This window comes from Empidonax traillii, unplaced genomic scaffold, assembly GCF_003031625.1.
Source record: "Empidonax traillii isolate 1590-97213 ecotype Southwest subspecies unplaced genomic scaffold, ASM303162v1 scaffold820:size437808, whole genome shotgun sequence".
Lineage (NCBI taxonomy): Eukaryota > Metazoa > Chordata > Aves > Passeriformes > Tyrannidae > Empidonax > Empidonax traillii.
Genome location: NW_020956013.1, coordinates 292,400 through 306,767, shown reverse-complemented (window position 1 = coordinate 306,767; position 14,368 = coordinate 292,400). Strand labels below are relative to the sequence as shown.

At 41.7% G+C, this 14,368-nt stretch overlaps 1 protein-coding gene across 4 annotated transcripts in view; it reads right to left on the bottom strand.

Annotated features, from left to right (window-relative positions):
• The window catches only part of LOC114066867 (metabotropic glutamate receptor 3), a 104,503-nt gene that overhangs the window by 50,890 nt on the left and 39,245 nt on the right, over positions 1–14,368 (bottom strand). For 2 of the 4 annotated variants that reach the window (XM_027901905.1, XM_027901906.1), the window contains exon 2: positions 12,650–12,758. The exons of 1 other annotated variant lie outside the window; for it this stretch is intronic. The gene's annotated coding sequence lies outside the window, so the exon portion shown is untranslated. The remainder of the gene's footprint in view (positions 1–12,649; positions 12,759–14,368) is intronic. One more of the 4 variants, XM_027901909.1, reaches the window with a different exon arrangement.

Below are 14,368 nucleotides of genomic sequence, written 5' to 3'. Positions count from 1 at the left end.
GCCTAACACTCAGTGGGAAATCTCCCAAGCTAAGATGGCTCTTCTCATTTGTCAGTCAAGGCAATATTTCTCCCTCTGACATATGCAAAGCAAGCACTTCAGAGCAGGAGCTGTTGCTTTGCCCGTGGCTGTGCAGGGCTGAACTCTCGGCTCATCACCATTGGCCGTTCACTGATGAGGTTTGATCTGCCTAATTTACACACCAACATATGGCAACATTTTAGCCACCTTTGACCTCCCCCAGGAGAATCTCCTGCCTGTTCTGGTTTAAGAAATACACCAGGTGTCTCTGGGACCCCCAAAGGCATAAAAATATTTCTAATGAAATGTAGGCAATTGCTTTAGGGATACTGGTTCACCAAGCATCTATAATATGAGGTCAAGGTAGGTGCCTGATTGCACAGACAGGGTCTCACCTACTGGCCACCAGTTTTGTTGTGTTCTTGGTAATAACACAAAGCAACAGCAAGGGATCAAAACATGGAAAGAGTGTTCAGGTTTTTAAGGAAAGAATTGTTTAGCAATGTATTGTAGCTTTTTACTGCTTAGCTGTTTTTATCATTTTTTTTTTTAACATAAAAGGATTAAATATTTAACAACAGTAGCCTCTGTTGAAATGATCCCTTCCTCTCCCCTCCCCTCCACCAGAGCCCAGACTGGTGACTCTTCCATCACATGAATGTTACCTCCAGGCTACAGCATTCAGCGGAGTGTGAAATCACAATTAACAGAGCAAGTGTTTTGTAAGTGAGGAGAGACGGCCACAAATTACATCCTGCTATTAGCTGATTTTAGAACAACATTGTTGAACAGCTTCATGATTATTGGGCTGTGGCGTGTATTAAAAAAACATTAATAAAACATAATTGATTGTGAATTGTGCTTTCTACCTTTATAGTTTTAATCACAAAAGTCACAGAAGTTTACTGGAAACAAAAGCTTTCCTCAGCTATTTATGTGAATTGGAGTGTTCTAAAAATTTACAGAACTTGATCTGCAGCTGTTGTAAATCAGCAAATTACTGAAACCTATGGAGTTTGCTCACTGATGGATCCTCTTTGCATTTTTCTTTTCCATTTGGCAAAGAAAGGTACGAGAACTGCCTTACCTCTGCCAGAAAGTACCACTGGAAGTGTGATGGAAACAACATCCTCAGTTGCTCAGACCTGCCATGCACCAGGCGTGCCCTTAGATGCACGTAATGTCAATGGTAAGGGAAAGAGCCGGTGCTTTCTATTTACTGAGAAACAAGCAAATAAAGAGATACACTTCAAAAATATTCACATTTTTATGTCTCTCTTTTGGGCCCCAAATTCAAACCTTAAATGGTGTACTCTTACAGGAACCCAGAAATGTTTGATTCTGATCCGTGACCCTCTCTGGGTTCACGGAGGGACAAGGTATAGTGCGGGGGTTTATGGCTACATTTTTCACACTTGGATGACCTGCTATGAATTTATGACTTCAAAATGGCCATTAACAACCAGTCCAATGTGGGACTTTGACAGAATTCAGGTGCCAACCAGTGATGCAAACTTTCTGCTCTTCTGCATCAGTTAGTGCTATGGGGATCTAAATCTTGCTCTCAGGCTGAGAATTCCCAAAACATTTAACTTCAGGCACTGCCTGCACTTACTGATCAAGGTGACACCTAACTCCACTTATAAGCCAAATTTAGTCAGAGGAAGACTAACCTCTGCCAAAGTCCTCGGGGAAACAGGCTCAGGGATGTGGGCAGGATCTTGCCCTACCTGCAGGTATTTAAGCTTGTAAAGTTTTCTCACCCCACAGAGTGGTGGCATAGAGTGAAGGAATAACCCTCAGAAGTTCTGAATCTGTCTGGCTGTAACCACTAGAAATGCTATTGCTAGGAGTGCAAAAAAATATTAGAAGTGGACCTGAAGTGAGGTAATACAATGCCTGCATTATTTATTGACTTTTTGTCAGCCTGTGCCCTGGCAAATAAACTTGTATAAACAGTGGGAGTAGACTGCTGAAAAGCATTTTCTGTTAAAGAGCTAGCAGCAAGGGTTATTTTTAATAAAAATAAACCAGAGAAAGAAAATTTTTCCTGTTTCTGCAAAGATTTATCTCACGAAGGCAGTAACAAACATGCCTTGTCCTGACCAAGGGAGTGACTTCTATTGCTATGAAAGGAAATGTAAGTCAGTTACCACTCAAACTCATTCCTGTTAAGAACTCAGATCTTTGCAGGTGTATCCCGGAAAAAACAACTGCAGTCTGCAGCAAGCTTCTCCTTATTCCATACTACCTGTCCACCCCTCAGATCTGGTGTTTGCTTGGCTCCTTTTATATAGCTCCATAACAGTGTATGTACATGCAGACATATATTTTTATGTGAAGAGCCAGAGCCTCACTCCCCCAACACATTCACTGCATTCTCTCACTGTAAATGGCCATTGCTATGGCAACAACTGCTTAACTCAAAATTTAGAGATGTACTTAGCACAAATAATGAAAGAAGAGATGAGATTGTGTTCTGGGTAAAGCCACACAGTTTGATGGCCCATTGTGGCTCCATTCACCAATTGTTTCAGGACACACTGAGGATCTTGCCTCCTCTGGTAGGCACCTTCTGCCCCTGATGGTGCAGGAACCAGCCTTCTCTAACATGGGCTTTGTCTTTATTCTTTTCTGTGCTGACAACAAATGGTATTTCCCCACAGATCAGCCACAGAACTGAATTTGCAATCCACTCAGCCTGGTATTCAGTACCTCGGCCAGAATTTTGCATGGTCTGATAGTGAGAGGGGAAATTTCTTGCTAATGAAGGGAAGGAAAGACAGGCTCTGTTTAAGAGTATCTTGGGCAATGCTGCTGTTCTGCATCAGCGTGCCTGGCATCAGATGAAGGCCCAGCTGAGTCGCAGGATAAAGTGTACTCCATGTCTGTGACTCTTCTTGCAAGGAGTTGCTCTGCAGTGCCAAATCTCAGACATAATGACAAAGAAGAAGAAAGACCAGCATGAATAATCTCAACAATTCCTAGTGAATTCACGCCTTTCTAAACCTGTACAAATGTTGTCCTATGTTCTTGCCTATGGGCATGTGTTATGTAAGGCAAGATGAAAGATCTACAAGAAAGCTGGAGAAGGACTTTTTAGAAGGGCATGTAGTGATAGGACAAGGGGGAATGGCATTAAATTAAGAAGGACCAGATTAACATTAGACACAGCAAAGAAATTCTTCCCTGTGGAGATGGTGAAGCACTGGAACATGTTGCCCAGGGAAGTTGTGGACTCCCCATTCCTAGAATTTTAAACATCTAAAGTGAGGTTCCCTCTTTGGTTTCCGTTACAATGGATGGATGGAGATAGGAACTTCCAAATGGCAACTCCTCTCCTGAGCGGGATAAAATGCTTTCTAGAGATGCTGCCTCCGCTGTGGAAAGCAGGAGCTTAGGGTGAAAACAACCTAACTTCAGTGTCTTTAAAGCCTAAAGCTAAGCAGGATGAATCCTGGTCTTAACTGTGCTCCTTTCATTGTTTACTGGAGACAGACAGAGTTTTGGTCAAGGAAGAGTTAAAAATGTTTTGCATGGATGTTTGTATAGAGGTTTATTATTTCTTGGAAGGTACAGTCCACAGTAGGGATGTACTCCTGCCTCACTCTGGGAGGAGTTAGGTCTGATTTATTTTGGGAGGGCCAGAGCTGGATATTCTTTCTGTGTGGCCTGTGTGCCTTGTAATAACAAGCTTTCTTGTTATTACAGTTCTCATTGCAATCTAAGATTAATACTTGTTTCCTAAATTTCACCAAGGCCAGCATGAATGAATAATAATCCCATTAAAGAATTCAGGAACTGGCCAAGAGTCACTAGCTGTATTTGTTAATGAAACTGAACCAGAGGTATGGATTTCATTGTTTGCCTGCACTTTCTGGCTTTGATCAGGGAGAAATTCCATGTTTGCCAACATTTCTGTCGACCACAGGAAGGCCAGCAGAGCCATCCACACGGCAGCAGGCATGCAATGAATGTTATTCTGTGATAATTGCCCCAAATTCTCCTGTCATGCAGTGATTAAAAAATGTGAGCTGAGAAACCACAAGACCAGGTGCATGAGAAAAAAGTAGGTTAGAAATCATACATGCCAGATTGTGAACCAGGCTGCACTCCCCTCAAGGGCATATTCTTCCAGTCCCACAGCTTGTTTCACAGAGAGGAAGATGATGGAGAAGAACCCTCTCTCTGCAGATCTTTTGTTCTACCCAGGGCTTTGGTGTTACCCATGTGTCAGCCCCAAGGCTCTGGGAGGCAAAGAGCCCTACACAACAGGTGATGAACTGCAGAGGTGTCTTTGAGCAAGGAGAAAAATCAGGAAACAAACAGCAGCCCTGGATGTGGCTCTGCTCCAGCGGTAGCTCATCAGCTCAGGGCATTGCTGAGCCTAGGGACAAAGTCTGTGGATCTCACTGACCGTGCCTGGGAAGAGGGGAATTACGGAAGGATAACAAGCTTGGAAATGTGAAGGAATTTGAGGGGAAATTTTGAAATTCACTTTCTAGTTTTATAGCTTTGACAAAATCCTAGACCTCTGAGCTACATGACAGTTTGCGGAGAAAAAGAAGTGAAGTTCTCTAAGTTTTTAATTAAATGTGCTTTTTAGGACTATCACACCCAGTTTGGCAACAAGCAGTGAAATACACTCCCTTTGTGGCTTAGGCCCAGCTGCCTTTTTCTCAGGAAAGCAAAATCAGCATGGCCAACATCCTCTACCTTTTCCTATTCCACATAGAAATGAAAAATATACATGGGAAACAGTGGAGTCCTGCAAAAGCAGGTGACAACATTTAAAATGGGAAATCCCATGGCATCTCTCCAGCATTAAAATGAAGACAACACTTGAGTAACAGCCTACATTTATCACAGACTGCATGTTCTCAGTACGCCCTAGTAGGCTGCAGAACAGACATCTACAATATGATGTCAGAGATGGTCAGTCATCCTGACCATCCATTCTCAGTGGTTTGGATAAGCTACTAAATATTTTGGTGGTGCCCTACCTGTAACTTTCTTGTCTAAAACAAGGCCTCAAGGTGTGAAATCAGGGTTTACTGAGTTCAGAGTCAAGCTTTCACTGATGTCAGTCAAACACAGGCTATCCTCAAGTGACACTTGAGTTGCTGTTTGACTGTTTTCTTTCTGACATTGCATGAGACCAGGGCATTTTATTTTTTCCAAGGCAGATACATTATCTGACAGTTTCCAGCTGATGTAAGATAGGTTACAGCAGTGATTCAGCCCATCTGAGAAAAGGACCTTATGGAAAGTCTGTTTGCCTGTGGTTTTCTCCAGGGAGGATTTTCTGATGTCTGCTATGTCTGCTAAGAGTTCACTCTTCAGCCTTCCTTTATCAGTGGGGTTTTAATCTCATTCTTCATTCCTTTATTCCTTTACTGAGCCACCTCAAAAGGAAACCTGTAACAGATTAATGTCTCCGAGGTCTGTATTTTCTACAATTTTGTTGAAACTGTCTAGTATTCAAACTTTATTGGAATTGACATTTAATGAAATTGCATAAGCCCTATTTCCTTAGGAAAACAGCCTTCAAAAGATCAGGGCACGCTCTGAGAACTCTTCTATCCTTGCAATGGCCCAAGCTCTAACTTTTAAACCTCCCCTATTGTTATGCAAGCCAAAAGCACAGCTTTACTCCTGGATTAGTCAATTATAGAACATGATTCATCTGATATATCTTAGACGTTGGAACAGGATGAAATAAATTGCACCCAACTGTATCTCTTTCTCTCCATGACAGCAAACAGGGTCTATAGAGTGGAACACTGAAATTTTCTGCATGGAGTGGACTCTTCAGACTCTCATTTAGTCAATGAGACCAACAAAGACAAAGGACACCTTGGCATGAAGTTAATTTCACAGACTTACAGAATCATGGAATGAGTCAGATTGGAAGGGATCATATTGGGTCATCTGGTCCAACCTTCCTGCTCAAGCAGGGTTGTCCAGTTCTTGAATATCTCCAGTGAGGGAGACTTCACAACTTCTCTGTGCAATCCCATGCACAACCACTCTGACACTAAAGGAATTCTTCCTAAGATTCAGGTGGAACTTCCTGTGCATCAGTTTCTTCCTATTGCCTCTTGTCCTGTTGCAAGGCTAAACAGGCCCCACTCCTTCAGCCTGTCCTTGTAAGAGAGATGCTTCAGTCCCCTAATCTTTGTTGCCCTCCAGTGAACCTGCTAAAAGAGTTCCATGTCTCTCTTGTGCTGAGGAATCCAGAACTGGACACAGCAGCTCCAACTGTGGCCTCACCAGGGCTGAGTAGAGGGGCAGGCTCACCTCCCTTGACCTGCTGGCAATGCTCTTCCCAGTGCACCCCAGGATACCATTGGCTTTCTTGGCCCCCAGGGCACACTGCTGGCTCAGGGACAGCTTGTTCACCAGAACCCCCAGGTCCTTTCTATTTTAGGCTGATTCACATGCTACACTCTATTGGCTGTATTGATGAAATCCACAAAGAGTCACTTAGTTCACGTGCAGATGTCAAGAACAAAGCTAAAATGGATTAGATAAGATGGGTCAGATGGTCTAGACAAGATGGATTCCCCATCATGCTCTCTTAAAATTTCAATCTAGCTAAGGATGGGTCCCTCTGTCACATTATTTGTATGTTATCAGGCCCTGACTGCATCAGACCTTGTGCCTTAGTACTAAAAGCCCCCCTCTGTGAATAGCAGCAATACTATATGAAATAGGGAGAACTCACATTTTGCAAATCCATTCTCTTTGTGGACAGTGTTTCAGTTTCATTCTGGGATCATTGATTTGCTGGCTTCGAGCTGTTTTCTTCATCAGGCCCAGAGGATAAGCTTTTTTTGCACTGCATCTTTCTCTCTTCTATGGCTAATGCTAGTTTATGCTCCTTCAAATCTTATGTAAAGCTTTTACAGGAGAATATATCTGTGATATGCTCTTCGGGTGTTTTTTTTTTTTTAAATATGAATAAACCAGAATAAACTAGAAGATTGTCAGTGTATTTTGCAGATTATCTGTGTTCCAACTCTACTCACAGGAAAATGCAAAGTCGATTAAAACCCACCCAGTGCAATAAATATGGTTTTTGATTCTGTCAGCATGGCTAAAGATGAAAGCTAATGGCAAATCCATAATACAGTCATACAAATCAAATGATCTATCAATCCATAAGCTTGCATTCATGAGAGATAAATGCTCTTATTATCTTCACAGCATGCCCCAGTTAGTCCAGCATGAACTTGGTGAGTTAACTTGACACTCTGCAGTCAGGGTGCTGGAGTGTAGGAAGTTTGCTTGTTACAATAGGATTGCAAATGCTAAAAGTTCCATTTTTTTCAGTCTGTAAACTGTTCCTTTCATTGATCACTGCTCAGCTCAGTAGCAGCTCTCAGGTGTATCCCATTCCTTGTTCCCCATTGCGGTTTTCCTGTGTTCCTCTTCCGAGCCTTCCACCTCTTCATGCCAGCAGCCTCTTTCTCCCAGATTATCTGTACACTGCAAGACACTTTAGATGCCCCTAACATTTCAGTGGCAGGTTTTTTTTTCTTTCATTCTGTCTGGCTATGCTGACAATGGAGAAGAGACTCTTCCAGTGGTCAGCCCTGCCAAGAACAGCAGTGGCAATAAAATCCCAACTTTACCTCTGTGATTTTGTTATTCTTGGCATACATAAATTGGTCCCAAGCAGACACAGTGAAGCAATGCAACTTCCTGCTTTATTGTGTGGGATTATTCTGGATGGCACCAGAAGCACAGAGAGGCTCAAGTGTTTTAAGTGTGGACATACTCTTTAAAGGTTTCAGCTACTGGTATCTTGAGAAGGTTTTCCTCAGCATGAGTAAGAAGTGATTATGTTGAAGGGCTGGTAACAGCCCATGTTCAGGACATTCTCAGAGGTTTAGCGGGAGTCTCAGTCCCATGACTCATATTCACACTCTCAGAGTGTCCTGAAATGAACAACTGCAATTGCTTTTCAAGGAAAAGCTTGCTGGAACTTTTTTTAAATGGCAAAGCAGCAATTCTTCCATCTCCACTTCTCCGCTTGCACCTCTTACACAGTTCCTGTCTGAAACTTTCTCAACTTTCTCACCCTTATCCCACTCTCAGCTCACCTTAAACTGAGCCTCAAGGAGAAAACACGCTACATTTCCATTCACCTGGGGCTTTAGAGAGCCACACGACAGGAAATGTTTGACAAATTTAGCAACAGGCACCACAGTCAGAGAAAACCTGTACATTTTTCAAGCTGAAGTCAAGAAATTGTGCCAGTAGCTATGCCAGCATCCAGTAGAGTCAACATGAGACTTTGGTCTGGTTCGCTGGTTCATTGAATCAGGGGTATTATAGACTTGAACTGTGAGTTCTCTTGTACCAACAGACTGTTTTGAGCAAGGACTATAATCACAAGGAATAAAACACTGTGCAATGCAATGGCCAAATTAAGTACCAGTGAAAGAGGCTCCATTTGTGTCAATCATAGTTATCTTGTTGATGGATCTATCCCATTGCTAATGTTAAAACCTTTCTGTTCTCTTGTTCCAGCTATTCAGAATTATTCATTCATCCTGAATGAATATTTTGTGCTTAAACTGAATCTTAGTAGCTTATTTAGAACCACTTAAGATCTTAAATTAAATATGAGTGTAATGTGGGGAGGCATAGAAATGAAAGAACCGTAATTTTTCAAGTGGAAAATTAAATTTCCTCTCCTTTCTCCTCTTACTTGATGCATCTAGTACAAAGTTTATGGAATTTGAGTAGGTGTACTAAGAAAGTCAGAGAGCTTTGGTAGATATCTGCATGCGATAGATATCTGGCTCTTATGGACACACTTGTTCTCACTGTCTGGGGCAGCATCTGCCTGACACATATGCAAGTGACCAAACCAGTTTTGCCAGATGCATGATGATGGCCCTGAGTGACTGCTGCAAGTGAGGACAAGTCCGCATTGTGACCATATTGGGTACATGGACCACATTAACATGGCTATTGGTGATCTACAGAAATATACCAATTGATTAATTTAATTTCTGATAGAAGGCACAAACTTTCTCCGTTGATACTTAAAGGACGGCAAGACCGACCTACGAATTTGTTCCTGTTTATCTGTTGCATCTCAGGAACCACGGGGAAGAAATTAAAAGCTCATCATCTGGCCAGCATGGAAGCTCAGAGCTTTGATGCTTTCAGCTGTTAAGCCTGCTGTTTCATAGAACCCATTTTCCACTCCTTGATCTGCTGCCCAAATCAATGAGCTGATGTTTGGTTGGGAGCAATACAGTTCCAGACAGGGTTAGCAATTTATAAAATTTCCCTCGGCCTAAGCATAGCAGTGAGCATATATGTGTATGCATGCATGTGGTCTTTCTGGCTGCTTTCAGCATTTGGTAAACAATTACAGGAGAGCATTAGCTGTGCTTCAGTGAATATTGTGAGTCTAAACTAATATCATGATCTTCACTTGGGGACTGATAGCATCCCTGATGGCTCAGCAAGGCAACAGGGAGGTAAACCTGCAATACAACTCATTTTCTTTAGGGTACTTCTCTGTTTTGAACACCTAACCCTTACACTCAGAAATATTTTTTTCATGGAGTTGTGAACAGGTCTCTCTTTTTCAGTAGCTGTATAGATAAACAAGAATATTTTGTATTTCTCCACCACTATAAATCCCTTTATGACAGGGGATAATACCATCCCTGTATTTTACCAATGAGAAGCTGTGGAGGAAACAAAGTATGGCATGAATTAATGGTAGAAGAAGCAAAGATCGCTTCATTCCCAGTGCCAGGATATAACCCTCCGAGATCACCAATGTCTAAGAACAATGAGAGAACAAGAAGCTCAAGGCAGTGGGGTATTACCAGTCCACAAACAAGAAGAAATGGTTCCTGTTATAAGACTGATACAGCTGCAAAACCTAGACACCAGTTAGGTTACCAAAACACCTTTTCAGGTCTTCATTATGCAAAGCTCACTTGTTTCTCCTCAAAAACATTAACTGAATTCCCATTTCTTTTTACCAGCGTTGCCTCACTTAAACTAGACAACTAGGCCACAGAGCTTTACAAAGCTATTTGTTCATGAAGGTAATGAATTTAAATTAGGAAATGCATTGACTGCAGCAGAACCAAGAGAAAAGAGCTCTACAATATTAGGTCAGAACAGCTTAAAGTGCCCTGAATACTCATTGTTTTGTTGATGAGAAGGAGGAAACCCTGGAATTTTGTATGAAGGCATCCTTCAACACTTTTTGATTGCATGACAATCATCTAGTTTAAATACTGACTTGCCCAAATCTCAGGAAAACTCATGTACATAACATTTTTCCTGCAGTTGGCTCATTAAAGCACGAGTTATTTTTTCAAGAGTCTTTGGGCTCACAATACAATATGTAAAATCCTCTTCCATTTGTTGGAAAGGGTTCAGTCTAGTAAGTAAAACGGAGACTGAAAGTTGGTTCCAGTCTCATCTCTGCCTTTGGCTCACCTCTTTGTACCAATAGAAAATAGAGATAATATTACTTTCTGACCTTGCAGTTGTGTCCTAAGAATTAATGTTTGTAATGCACTACACGCTCCTCCAGTGAATGGTAGTCTGGCCAGTGAGCACACTCTGTTCTTCTTTGCATGGAGGGAAATTAGGTGTGCCTCTGATGGCAGCAGAAATTTGGCCCGCTTGGATAGCTGCATGAATCCCATGTTCTCCAGGCTTTAGACAGATTCTTTCAGCTGGCTTCATGACTCAGACCTAACTTCAGTGTGGTGACATGCCTTGCCAGGAAAGATTTTTTTTTTTGGGTTGAGAGACAGTATGCTGACAGGTAAAGCAAGAATTAGGGGCACTCACTCTGGTCAAACAGGAGATCTCCTCTGGAGAATTACATTACCAGCTCCCTCTGAAAGGAATGATGGCAGAACAGTTTAAAAGGCCTGTGGGGTCATCTCTGCTGCTACCACATAGAGAAAAAATCATAAGCTAGCCATCTTCCCAGGGCTCCCTCTCCTTTCTGGGCATATGCAAGTTCCATAGGAAAATCCCATGGGATTTTCAGAGCACCTGGGTTTGACTCCTGCTCCAAAGTGCTTTCTGTAGAGCCTTTCTAATGGCTGTGGGGAAGTGTAGGGAAGCCAGCTGAAGTATGAGGGTGTAAATAACGTCTACTGAGTCTGAAGTGCCTCGGGACAGAGCTGCTGGTGTAGACAGACAGCCTGTAGGCAACAGTGCTTGGCTGACACTGCTTTCTGAAACCAGCCTTCATCTTACAGCCATCAGCAGGATGTTGCTGGGAACTCCTCCTCACTGTACTGAAAATAGCCAGCCTATATCTTGGGTTGCAGCACACAGTGAGCTGGGGGATCTGGACACAGAGGAAGCCCTCTGCCCAAACAACCCATGACAAGCCTCAGCTAAAACCTCATCACACACCAGTCTGGCAAGCACCAGTTATTATTAACATTAATTATTCATATATTTCCATTTTACTTAGTAACTGACTTACAACTGTTCATGTTACTGTCTCCTTACTCCAGCACTTACAGAGGCATAAAGGGCAGATGATAAATACATTTCATACTTCCTCTAATGCAAATGTTTTTGTTTGTTTTTTGATGTTTACTTGCTTGACTGGAGCATTCCACTTGAGCCTCATACCCTAGTTAGTTACAACAGATTGCAAAGTGGGATTCATGCCTGGGTAAAGATAGTTAGCTTGCTTTACAACACCAAGAGAGATGCTGGTCTGAAGCACCATCATGAGGTCGGTCAGGTCTGATTTTAAATGCCAGAAGACTTAAATTTCCTATTGACATACCCTCTGCTCCTCGTCTTCTCCCCAGCAATAAGACTCATTTAAAGCTTTAAAATATGGGAAGCAGAAAAGGAGTGATTAATTTTACTTGCACAACAGCATTCACACTTGTAAGGTTTTGACAGCTTTCCTAAACCCAAAGGAATTCAGATAGCTAGAGCAAATGAATGCATACCAATACTTGCATTGAAAGGATGTAGTTTTCAGGGCTGAACACATATTTTTTTTCCTGCAGGGATCTGACAGTGATGTGAGTATGTAGGATGCTTTACTACCACATTCACGTGATGCTACTTAATTCCCCTCCTCATCTTGATCAGCATATTTTCTTTGTGCTTCTTAAATCAATAGAACTGCAGCAAGTCAACAGATTATTTCAATATTTCATAGGATGATCTGCCCTTACCACCATACTTAGTATCTATTGTTTTTGGTAAGGCAAATAAAATCTTTAAATGTTAGATTTGCTATGCAGAGGGAAGATGACTTTGTGTTTTGGGGGATAGGGAATTAAACTGCAGAAAGCTGAATACTTTTGGAAACAAATTCTGTAGGCTTAAATTTTTTGTATCACTGTCATGATTTTGGATGGAAAATGTAAAACTTGTCATGAATTCATAATAGGCCATTGCATTTCCATCTGAGACAGAAGGAACGTGCTTACTTCTTCAGGAGGGAAGACAGATGAAGGCAAGCAAGCTGCAGAATAAAACAGGAATTAAGTGATAGCTGCTCAGTGATCATTGTTCTGCTCTATGTCCATTATCTGTCTGGGTGTAGGTAGCAAACACCACATGAATTTAAATAAAACCCATTACTCACACTCACTTACAGGCGTGATGATAGGAGTTGCTTGACAGGTCCTACACAGGGAACTCGGATGTAATTGAGCCCGTTGCTCTCTTGATTCTCCTCCAGCAAAATCCTCTACCTGTGCAGGAATATTTTAAAACCTCACTAAATTTGACAGAGTGTTATGGTTTTTTGCGTATTTGATTTTTTTTTTTAATCATTATTGGGTCTCTACAATAGCAGATGGTGAAATCTCTCCTGAGTAAGCCAAATGCCAGTGATTTTCCTTACAGGATGTCATGCAAAAACACTAACAGCTCGGCTCCTATTAGTACTAGAAACTAATGGGCTGACTCCAACACCTTTTAAAGTTCCTGGGTGTCTTTGGATCAGCTCCTTGACATATCTGAATGAGGCAGGCAGTCTGCTTTAAAGACTCTCATATTATTCCCAGAGTTTCAGTTTGGCATCCTATTAAACACACGAAAAATCTTTCTTTAAAGAGCACTTTCTTTTTAAAATACACGGGTTCCCTTATACACAAATATAGTCAGGGTATAAGGTCAGGGCAGTTTACAGGTAAGTTTAAAATATCTATTTATTTTTTCCTTCTTGAATGAGGGACTGCTCACTTCTGAGATGGCCACTGATAGTTTGTATTTGCTGGAAGCAAACATTTATAAGATTGCACTTGAAGAGATTAGGCAGGTGACAATCAGCTGGGCCAGGCTTGTCTTTCCTTGGTCTTTTCCTGTGTCTCTTGCTGTGCCATATTGAAGGAATAGGGCTTAAAGGCTATAAAGGGATATCTGGATTTAATTCATGCTCCTAAAGCTGTCCTCTTTTCTCTCATCATGGTTAACTTATCAGCTGCTGATCATGAAATCTCAATTGAATTCTGTGTCAGTCTCACAGTTCTGTGTTAAATGGGCCTTCAGTAAAATTTCTCCATCTCTATAAGTCCCATATTCCCCACTGGTGATATGAAACACATTAGAATATTTTCATCACACTGATGGGGCTGTAAGAATGTTTGGATATATTTATAACATTCATAAATATAGATTTTCTTCTATTCATATCTACCTGCATTTCATGCTGTAATTCTTATTTTCAGGCATATGTATCTATTTATGATCACTTTTTATCATTTAGATTTCCTTTTGCTTTATGGATCAAAAGACTGTAGAAGAGACATTGCATAGAATACAACTATGAGACGAACGAATTGAGGAGTATATAGATATTTCACAACTGCAAAAAATATCAGCAATTGGCTGCTGATTGTGTGTGGGGTGTGGAGGAGGAAATGACTCGATAAACATGTTTGAGAAGCACCTGTAACAAAAGTCATAAGCCACAGGCTTTTGGTTTACTGTGCTCAATGTGTCACTTGTGCATGAAGAGAACCCCTTGAAGAGAAGCCAACTCTGAGCAGGGGGTGCCTTAATCTAGTGAGAGGGTTGAGTTAGTCCTGGTATGCCTTCCTCAGAGCTGTACAGAAGTGGATGGAGGTGCTTCTGCTTCATTGTAAATCATGGCATTGATCCTTTTCTTCATGTATTCCCTCCAAAAAGCTTGCACATACTTCACTTGTGTCCTCAGACGCCATCAGAGGAGGAAGAAGTATTGGTGGTCCCAAAACAAAGAGTGTTTTTCTTGCTGAAACTCTGCTTTGAACATGACACCAAGTTGGGAGGGAGTGTCGACCTGCCGGAAGGCAGGAGGGCTCTGCAGAGGGATCTGGAT